Source organism: Protopterus annectens, chromosome 1.part1 (assembly GCF_019279795.1).
Source record: "Protopterus annectens isolate FY-2018-M chromosome 1.part1, PAN1.0, whole genome shotgun sequence".
Taxonomy (NCBI): Eukaryota; Metazoa; Chordata; order Ceratodontiformes; family Protopteridae; genus Protopterus; species Protopterus annectens.
The window spans coordinates 1,115,364,704-1,115,376,282 of NC_056726.1; positions in this window are offsets into that span (position 1 = coordinate 1,115,364,704).

The window sequence follows — 11,579 nt, forward strand, 5'->3', positions numbered from 1 at the left end:
ATATATATCTATATATATATGGGTCCTCTACACATGGTCGAAATTTCACAAACCCAAAGACCATATGGCCGAGACCTTTGAAATACCGACCATGCGGAATGGGCATCTCAGTACAGTGTGGAATGGGAAGATTTCCATCTTCCGCACTGTAGTGTTATCTCAGAGTTGGTATATTTAAATGTTGGGGGGTGTGCGGGGAGCAGGAGGGCTTGACCCCTTGGTAGCAATGTGAAGGTTAGTGTTTGTTTTGTTTTTAAATATGATTGAAATTTCAATAGTCGATCATATAGTCTCAGCCATATGGTCTTCGGCTTTGTGAAATTTCAGCCATGTGTAGGGGACCCATATATATATATATATATATATATATATATATATATATATATATATATATACACACATTTCATTCTTCCTACTCAAATGTTATCACTTTGTATAGACCTGTGTATATTGCATTTTTGTGTACTTACTAAATGGATGACCTTTGGCAATCTCCTATGCAGAATATTTTGATATTCATTGGAAGTATGCCAAATGTTTAGATAGTAGATAGTAGCAACTACCAAAATGATGCAAGTATACATTACAAATAATTCCCTGGGCATTATAGACCACATGGCAGTTCTGGGAGTGGTAAGCCCTTCATGCTGTTCTAACACTAGCCCTCTGGAACAGGTGGATTGTTGATGACAAGGGAAGTGTAAGTTATGGCTTTCAAGAAAACAGGATATGCCATAAAATGTCTGCATAGTAATGGTTCTTGCCACTGCAGTCACAGGGAAGCAGATACACTCATGTGTATGCTGTAACTCATTTATAATTTATTATCCTATTTCCTGTGATATCCCTAATGTTTCCCCAGTAGTAACTGTAAGTTTAATGTAGCTAAGATGGATAATACTGCACATACCTTAGGAATGGCCATACCACTCCCCCACATTAGTACATTCTTCATAGTCTCACTGTCCATATGACAGTGACCTACAGTCTATTCACATGTCAGACAGTGGTGAGTTAGGTGCTGTGTATACCTCCCTCATTGATGCAGAAGGCCATGGTACCCAACATTATCAGCTAATGCATGCTGCTGAGTTACTGATGCTGCTATCTCTATATTTACTGCCCTCATGAACACCATGAATCGCAGAGCTCAAATTGGTATTTGCCTTGGTGCAGCACACCCAGTCTATACATTTCTGAATGTGTCCACCATTTCAGATGTATTCATCTCATGTACTGTGTGGCTTGTTTGCTTGGAGTTCCTCATTTCTAAGTCATTATGTGTCTGTTAGCATGCACTGCATAAAATGTTATTTTGCTGATTGCATGACCACACTATTTAGTGTAAAATCTTGGATAGAGCCATACTGGAATTGAATAAAGAATGATATAAGAGAATGGTTTCTGTTAGATAAGAAAAGTACAGGCATCTTTATGAGATATCCTGCCTGCATTTTGTAACATTTCTTGATGAGGTTATAGCAGCACTATTGAAGGGCTGGTTGTGAATGCTGATTATTCTGTTTTTTTTTAAAAACACATGCAAAACTATTTGCTGATAAGCAACTGAACAAGAATGGAAAACATTGACATTTGTCTGGGAACTGAATCCAGGATTCCTCACATTCTATATGGTTGTTACTGCCACTAGAACAACAAGGAGTCTCTGAACAGTAAGTAAGGTATCTGGTGTTCCTCAAAAGCAGTTTCTCCTTTCAACTAGAAACTCAACATGAAGACAGTTTTGAAAAGACAAGCGAACAGTGCAGAAACATCCACTAATCTACTGCTGAATTAACAGAACTTGGAAGAAAAACACTGGTAACCTTCTTAACCCTCAGCTGTAAACTGATGACAAAAAGACAAAAGCTCTTCCACTCTGAAACTGTGAAACCATGGCAAACAGAATGCTTGCCACATATGCAATAAGCAGCTTTCTCCATCTAATATGCTACACATGAAGCATATCAGTGCGCCAGCTAGGACAACAAGTACAGTACTGACATATATTTCTGAATGCTGGTACCGCACTACTACATAACCGGCATCTGATGACCATATCCCTATAACTTTGTGCTCAGGGCAGCCACTCACTTCACCCTGCACAGTTAAGCCTCTGTGGGGTTTCTGTATTCATGAATCATAAGGGCTGCAATATGGGATTATATATTTATGTATTACACAGGGCTGCGGGATGGGGACTATGTACTTAAGTATCACACAATGCTGTGGTATGGGGATTATGTATTTATGTATCACACAGGACTGTGCTGAGGGGGGTTATGTAGTTATGTATCACACAAGGCTGTGGTATAGGATTGTATACGTATGTATTAGACAGGGCTGTGGTATGGGGATTATGTACTTATGTATCACACAGGGCTGTGGTGTGGGGAGCATGTACTTATGTATGACAAAGGGCTGTGCTTTGGGGATTATGTACTTATGTATCACACAGGGTTGTAGCTTGGGGATTATGTACTTATGTATCACACAATGCTGCAGTATGATGATCATAAACGTATGTATTACACCGGGCTGCGGTATGGAGATTATGTATTTATGTATCAAATAGGGCTGTGGTAAGGAGATTACATATTTATGTATCACACAGAGCTGTGGTAAGGGGACTATGTATTTATGTATCACACAGGGCTGCAGTATGGTGATTATGTATTTATGTATCACACAGGGTTGTGGTATGGGTGTTATGTACTTATGTATCACACAGGGCTGTGGTATGGGGGTTATGTACTTATGTGCTATACACAGAGCTGCAGTATGTAGATTATGTACTTATGTATCACACAGGACTGTGGTATATGGATTATGTACTTATGTATCACACAGGGTTGTAGTTTGGGGATTATGTACTTATGTATCCCACAGGGCTGCAGTATGGGATTATATAATTATGTATTACATTGGGCTGCAGTATGGGATTATATACTTAGATATCACACAGGGCTGAGGTATGGGTGTTATCTACTTATGTATCACAAAGAGCTGCAGTACTGGGATTATGTATTTATGTATCACACAGTGCTTTGCAATTGGGATTATATACTTATGTATCACACAAAGATGCCACTTGGGGATTATATAGTTCTGTATAACACAGGGCTGCAGTATGGGCATCATATACTTATGTATCACACAGGACTGCCATATGAGGATTATGATTTATGTATCATACAGGGCTGTGGTATGGAGATTATGTACTTATGTATCTCACAGGGCTCCTGTATTTGGATTGTGTACTTATGTATCACAAGTGCTGTGGTATGGGGCTTATGTACCTATGTATCACACAGGGTTGAGGTATGGGGATTATGTACTTATGTTTCACACAGCACTGTGGCATGGAGATTATGTACTTATGTATCATACAGTGCTGTGGTATGGGTATTATGTACTTATGTATCAGATAGTGCTGTGGCATGGGGATTATGTATTTATGTATCACTCAGAGCTGACATATGTTTGTTATGTACTTATGTATGACATACAGCTTGGGTATGGGGATTATGTATTTATGCATCACACAAGACTGAGGTATGGGGATTATGAATCTATGTATCACACAGGGCTGAGGTATGGGAATTATGTACTTATGTATCACACAGCACTGTGGCATGCAGATTATGTACTTATGTATCATACAGTGCTGTGGTATGGGTATTATGTACTTATGTATCAGATAGTGCTATGGCATGGGGATTATGTACTTATGTATCACAAGTGCTGTGGTATGGGGAATATGTACCTATATATCACACAGGGCTGAGGTATGGGGATTATGTACTTATGTATCAGATAGTGCTGTGGCATGGGGATTATGTATTTATTTATCACACAGAGCTGATTTATGGTTGTTATATACTTATGCATGACATAGGGCTTGGGTATGGGGATTATGTATTTATGTATCACACAGGGCTGTGGTATATAGATTATGTACTTATGTATCGCACAGGGCTGTGGTATATGGATTATGTACTTATGTATGACACAGGGCTGTGGTATGGGGATTATGTACTTATGTATCAGATAGTGCTGTGGCATGGGGATTATGTACTTATGTATCACTCAGAGCTGACATATGTTTGTTATGTACTTATGTATGATATAGAGCTTGGGTATGGGGATTATGTACTTATGTATCACACAAGACTGAGGTATGGGGATTATGTACCTATGTATCACACAGTGCTGTGGTATATAGATTATGTACTTATGTATCACACAGGGCTGTGGTATATGGATTATGTACTTATGTATGACACAGGGCTGTGGTATGGGGATTATGTACCTATGTATCACACAGCACTGTGGCATGGAGATTATGTACTTATGTATCATACAGTGCTGTGGTATGGGTATTATGTACTTATGTATCAGATAGTGCTGTGGCATGGGAATTATGTACTTATGTATCACTCAGAGCTGACATATGTTTGTTATGTACTTATGTATGACATAGAGCTTGGGTATGGGGATTATGTACTTATGTATCACACAAGACTGAGGTATGGGGATTATGTACCCATGTATCACACAATGCTGTGGTATATAGATTATGTACTTATGTATCACAGAGGGCTGTGGTATATGGATTATGTATTTATGTATGACACAGGGCTGTGGTATGGGGATTATGTACCTATGTATCACACTGGGCTGACGTATGGGGATTATGTACTTATGTATCACACAGCACTGTGGCATGGAGTTTATGTACATATGTATCATACAGTGCTGTGGCATGGGGATTATGTGCTTATGTGTCACGCAGATCTGACATATGGTTGTTATGTACTTATGTATGACATAGGGCTTGGTTATGAGGATTATGTACTTGTTTATCACACAGGGCTGAGGTATGGGGATTATGTACTTATGTATCACACAGGGCTGAGGTATGGGGATTATGTACCTATGTATCACATCAGACTGAGGTATGGGGATTATGTACCTATGTATCATTAGGAGGTAGAGGATTGATTATGTACTTATGTATCACACAGTGCTGTAGTGTGAGGATTATGTACCTATGTATCACACAGGGTTGAGGTATGGGGATTATGTACTTATGTATCACACAGGGCCATGATACGAGGATTGTGTACTTATGTATCACACAGTGCTATGGTATTGGGATTAAGTATTTATGTATCACACAGGGCTGCGGCATGTGGATTATATACTTATGTATCATGCGGGGCTCAGGTATGGGTGTTATTTATTTATGTATCAGGTATAGCTGTGGTATGGGGATTATGTAATTATGTATCACATAGGGCTGGGGTATGGGGATTATGTACTTATGTATCACACAGGGCTATGATACGAAGATTATGTATTTATGTATCACACAGTGCTGTGGTATTGAGATTAAGTATTTATGTATCACACAGGGCTGTGGTATGGGATTATGTAGTTATGCTTCACACAGGACTGTGGAATGGGGATTATGTATTAATGTATCACACAAGGCTGAGAGGTATGGGGATTATGTATTTATGTAACACACAAGGCTGCAGTATGGAGATTATGTACTTAAGTATCACAAAAGGCTGCATTATTGGGATTATGTACTTATGTATCACACAGTGCTGTGTGACTGAGATTATGTACTTATTTATCATATGGTGCTGCTGCATGGGGATTATCTACTTATCACAAAAGGTCATGGTATGGAAATTCTGTTCTTTTGAATAATATAGGATTGTTATACAGGAATTGCATCTTATAGATCCCATTTGGAATACTCTGGGAATTATGTTCCTGTGAATCACAAAGAGATATGGTGTAATAAATATGTACTAAAAAATCACAGAGGGCAATAGCATGGGAACTGAATACTTATCAAGTACACAGGGACATTGGATAGGAATTTTATATTTATTTGGTCTTCTTCTTCTTTCGGCTGCTCCCGTTAGGGGTTGCCACAGCAGATCAACTGTTTCCATTTCTTCCTGACCTCTGCATCTTGCTCTGTCACACCAACCACCTGCATGTCCTCTCTCACCACATCCATAAACCTTATCTTAGGCCTCCCTCTTATCCTGTTACCTGGCAGCTTCATACTTAGCATCTTTTTCCCAATATACTCTGCATCCCTCCTCAGCACATGTCCAAACCAACATAATCTTGCCTCTCTGGCTTTGTCTCCAAACCTTCCAACCTGGGCTGACTCTCTAATATAGTTATTCCTAATCCTGTCCATCCTGGTCACACCCTGTGTAAATCTTAACATCTTTAACTCTGCCACGTCAAGCTCTGACTCCTGCCTTTTTATCAGTCCCACTGTCTCCAACCCATATAACATAGCTGGTCTCACTACCCTCTTGTAGACCTTCCCTTTCACTCTTACTGGTACTTGTCTGTCACAAATCACTCCTGGCACTCTTCTCCACCCACTCCATCCTGCCTGTACTCTCTTCTTCACCTCTCTTCCACACTCACCATTACTCTGAACTGTTGATCCCAAGTACTTAAACTCATCCACCTTCGCCAACTCTACTCCAAGCATCCTCTCTATTCCTCTGTCCTCCCTCTCATTCACACACATATAGTCTGTCTTTGTCTTGCTGACCTTCATTCCTCTTCTCTCTAGAGCATATCTCCACCTCTCCAGGGTCTCCTCCACCTGTTCCCTACTCTCACTACAGATCACAATGTCATCTGCAAACATCATAGTCCACAGGGACTCCTATCTTATCATGTCTGTCAACCTGTCCATCACCATTGCAAATTAGAAAGGGCTCAGAGCTGATCCTTGATGTAATCCCACCTCCACCTTAAACGCATGCATCACTCCCACCGCAGACCTCACCGCTGTCACACTACCCTTGTACATATCCTGCACCACTCTTACATACTTCTGTGACACTCCAGACTTCCTCATATAATACCACAACTCCTCTCTAGGCACCCTGTCATATGCTTTCTCTAAATCCACAAAGACACAATGCAACTCCTTCTGACCTTCTCTGTACTTCTCCATCAACACTCTCAGAGCAAACATCACATCTGTCTTGCTCTTTCCAAGCATGAAACCATACTGCTGATCACTAATCATCACCTCCCTTCTTAACCTAGCTTTCACTACTCTTTCCCATAACTTCATGCTGTGACTGGTCAGTTTAATCCATCTGTAGTTACTACAGCTCTGCACATCACCCTTATTCTTAAAAATCGGTGCCAAAACACTTTTTCTCCATTCCTCAGGCATCCTGTCACTTTCCAAGATTTCATTAAACAATCTAGTTAAAAACTCCACTGCCATTTCACCTAAACACATCTATGCTTCCACAGGTATGTCATCTGGACCAACAGCCTTTCCATTCTTCATCCTCTTCATAGCTATCCTTACTTCCTCCTTGCTAATCCACTGCACTTCATGATTCACTGTCCGCACATCATCCATACTTCTCTCCCTCTCATTCTCTTCATTCATCAACCTCTCAAAGCACTCTTTCTATCTGCTCAACACACTCTCCTCGCTTGTGAGTACATTTCCCTCATTATCCTTTATCACCCTTCCCTGCTGCCCATCTTTACTAGCTCGGTCCCTCTGTCTAGCCAATCTGTACAGGTCCTTTTCTCCCTCCCTAGTGTCCAACCTTTTATACAACTCTTCATATGCCTTATCCTTAGCCTTCACCACCTCTCTCTTAGCCATGCACCTCATCTCCTTATACTCTTGTCTACTTTCTTCATCTCTTTGACAATCCCACTTCTTCGCTAACTTCTTTCTCTTTTATACTCTCCTGTACTTCTTCATTCCACCACCAGGTCTCCTTGTCTTCCTTCCTCTTTGCAGATGTCACACCAAGCACATTTCTAGCCATCTCTCTTACTAGCTCTGCTGTAGTTACCCAGCTATTCGGTAACTCTTCACTGTCACCCAGTGCCTGTCTTAACTCTTCCCTGAACATCACCTCACAATTACCCTTTTCCAATTTCCACCATTTGATCCTTGGTGCTGCCCTCACACTCATCCTCCTCTTCTTGATCACCAATGTCATCTGACAAACCACCATCCTATGCTGCCTAACTACACTTTCCCCTGCCACCCCTTTACAGTCCCCAATCTCCTTCAGACTGGTCCTTCTACATAAGATATAATCCACCTGTGTGCATCTTCCTCCACTCTTGTATGTCACCCTATGCTCCTCCCTCTTGTTAAAATATGTATGTCATCACAGCCATGTCCATCCTTTTCGCAAAATCCACTACCATCTGACCTTCTGCATTCCTTTGCTTAACACCATACCTACCCATCACTTCCTCATGCCCTCTGTTCCCTTCACCAACATGCCGATTGAAATCTGCTCCAATCACCAGATCTCACCCTTGGGTACAGTCATCACCACTTCATCAAACTCACTCCAAAATGTTTCTTTCTCATCCATCGCACACCCAACTTGTGGAGCATATGCACTAACAACATTCATCATTACACCATGCATGTGTAATTACACCATTACACATGCAGACAACATTTGGTCTATGGTGTAGGAATTACAGAATTACAAATCACACAAGTCCATTGTATGGGAATTCTGTACAGGGCTGTGATATGGGAATTGTGTACTTATGAATCACAGATGGTCAAGGTAAGATAAATCTTTTCTTTGGATCACCCAGGGTTATCAGGCTGTGATATTGTCATTGTGTACTTAAGAACCAGCCAGGGCTGTGGGGCTGTGCTATTGTCATTGGGTTCTTATAATTTGCAGTGGACTATGGTATGGGAATTCAGCACTAATAAATGACACAGGCCTATAGTGTGGGAATTGCAAAATTACAAACAAAAGTTGACCACCGTATGTGCACTCTGTACAAAGAAAACACATATGACTGTGATATGGGAATTGTGCACTTAATGAATCATGCAGGGCTAATGTAAGGGAAGTCTGTACTTGTGAATCACACAGTGCTGTGGGCTGTGGTATTGTCATTGCGTACTTATACATCACACAGGGATGGGGTACTGAAATTACATACTGATGAATTACACAGGTCTGAGCTATGGGAATTCAGTGTTTATGAATCACAATGGGTAGCAGTCTGGGAAATGTGTGTTTTTGATGTTCTCATGTTTCGCACATGGTTTTGGTATGGAATTACATAGTTACACAGGGTTGTGGTACAGGAATTGTATAATTATGTATCATACTGGTGCATGCTATGGGAATTCTTAAAGAAAACAGCTTTACTTACAGCAGGCTAAGTTTGCATTTATGTATTTATGAACTTATTTAAGTTCATATGTACTTACTAGGCTATTGATCAGTGAAGGTCTTCAGAAGACTACCCACACATAACCAGTAAGTTTCTAACCGCAGTAGTTTAAGTACCATTAACCCGAAGGTCTTTGAAATATTAGTATGACTAACCCAGGGGCAGGCATACATATACATGCTACTTTGTCTATAAAAGACAAAGATGCCAATCCCAGGGTGAACTTGCAACTTCACATCCACTCATCCATATTACGCTTGAAGACAGTAAGGGATGAACTTTGATTTATGATGAGAGGAAGATAATTCCAGAGAGGTGATATTCTTTCTAAGACATACATTTCCCCCCACCATGTTCTATTTAAGTTGCAGAAGAGACTGAGGTCTCCTGAAAGGCTATTTCTGCCACTACTGGACTTGAGGATGTATAGTAGATCTGAAATGATGGAGTCAGTAGAGGGTCTGTAAACAAGGTAAAGATTGCATCTCAGTGGTTTGTAAGATACCAAAAAAAGGAACAGGCTTTGAGAAGATCAGTTTAGCTTTTGTGATTTAAGCCCTTGATTTTTCTTAGTGAGAAAGCACTGTGGTCACTTGAGTAACGCCAGGTGTTTGCACAGGTACATACTCAATGACTGGCATGATGAGTACAGTATACAGTGGAGTGATCACTTCCCTAGACCTAGATGCCACACCCTTACTCATAAGCTATGTAATAAAAAAGGACTTCCTTACAACAGTGGATACATGATTATTGAATGACAGCTCGTTGTCTACATGGGTTGCCAGGTCCCTTACTATTGGGTCAGTTTTCAGATAATATGACAGCTGCAGGGACATCTTGCTTGTTCCTGGACACAATTATACATTTTGTGGTGTTTAGTTTTAGTTTGTGGCTTTGACACCAGCTATTTGTTTGGGAAAAGCCTTCCTGAATGATCTTAGTATCTTCTGGAGAGTTAATGATGGCACTAAGTTTACAGTCATCAGTAAACTTGGTCAGCCATAACCCCTTAACATTAGCTTTGACATCTGAGAAGTAGATGCCAAAGAAAAGTGGTCCAGGGCTAGAAACTGGGATATATCACTAGTGACCAGTATTTTGAGAGAGATAGATCCACCCACTATAAATGCCTAGGTTCTATTTGTAGGCTAGTTTTCTGTGCAATGATTTACATAGGTATATACATTTTTCTGGATATGTTTAGCAATTATTCCTGAGTGGAAGATGGTGGTGAATGCCTATGCAAGGTCCATATATGAGGTGTGTAGTGATTTTCTCTTATCAATTGCTTTGATACTCTTATAAAAGAAATTGTTGAGATTAAGAAAGCAGCATCTGCCCTTGACAAAACATAAGTGGCACAGGTCAAGAGTTTTAGGTTTCCCATGTCCTTATTATCATTTCCAAAATGACCCTTTCAATTGCCTTACAGATAAGACTGATCAGGCTTTTAGGTCTATACTTAACCAGGTCAGTTGATGCTCCAGCCTTGTGCAGGGTATGGCTGTTGCAGTCCTCCCCTCATCCAGTACCAACCCTGATTGGAGGACAATACTGATGACCCTCTGTAGGAGGTTTGACAGGTATTGTTTCAGGCTAACCAATATACATCTCGGCATGTTATCAAGTTCCTTAGAAACAGTGTGTTCTTGGCCTTGGATAGTGCCTTTAGGATTTGTTCCTGGGAGATGTGAAGAGAATGTGGCTATGATATTTGATCAGGAAATGTGGAAGGGGATGAAGATAGGGCTAAATTTATCTGCTAGTATATTGGCCATCTCCTTAGGAATTAAGTATGTAATATCATTTGCCATTAGTTCTGGGCAGTTTTAAGCATTATTTATGGGTTTCTAATGTAGTCAAAGTACACTTTGGGAATATCTTTTGCCTAGGTGGCTATCTATACCTAAAATCTAGCTGTGGTTGATTTGATCAGGGAACAAAGTTTCCTGTTACATTTAGTAGGAATGCTTTGGCTTGTGGAGGGTTACATTTATTTTTACATGCAACTAGCTTATTTATTATTGTGGAAGGAAATGTTGAATTTAGCCAGTCTGTCACAAAGGTTTAGTAGATTGGCTTTAGCATAATCTCTGAGGATTAATATATTGGAGGATGCTTCCGGCTTTAGTCTTATGATGAATATGACAGATTTATTGTACAATTTGACTAGGGAGGATGTTACAACTGGTAGGAACAGAGCTGTCCCATATTGGTGAGAAACAAGTCCTGGATTTTTTCTGCCTTAGGATGGGGCATGGACTCACTGCTCCAGTGGGTTTGGATTTATGAAGTACAGAAATCTCTGGGTATAGATGTTTGGA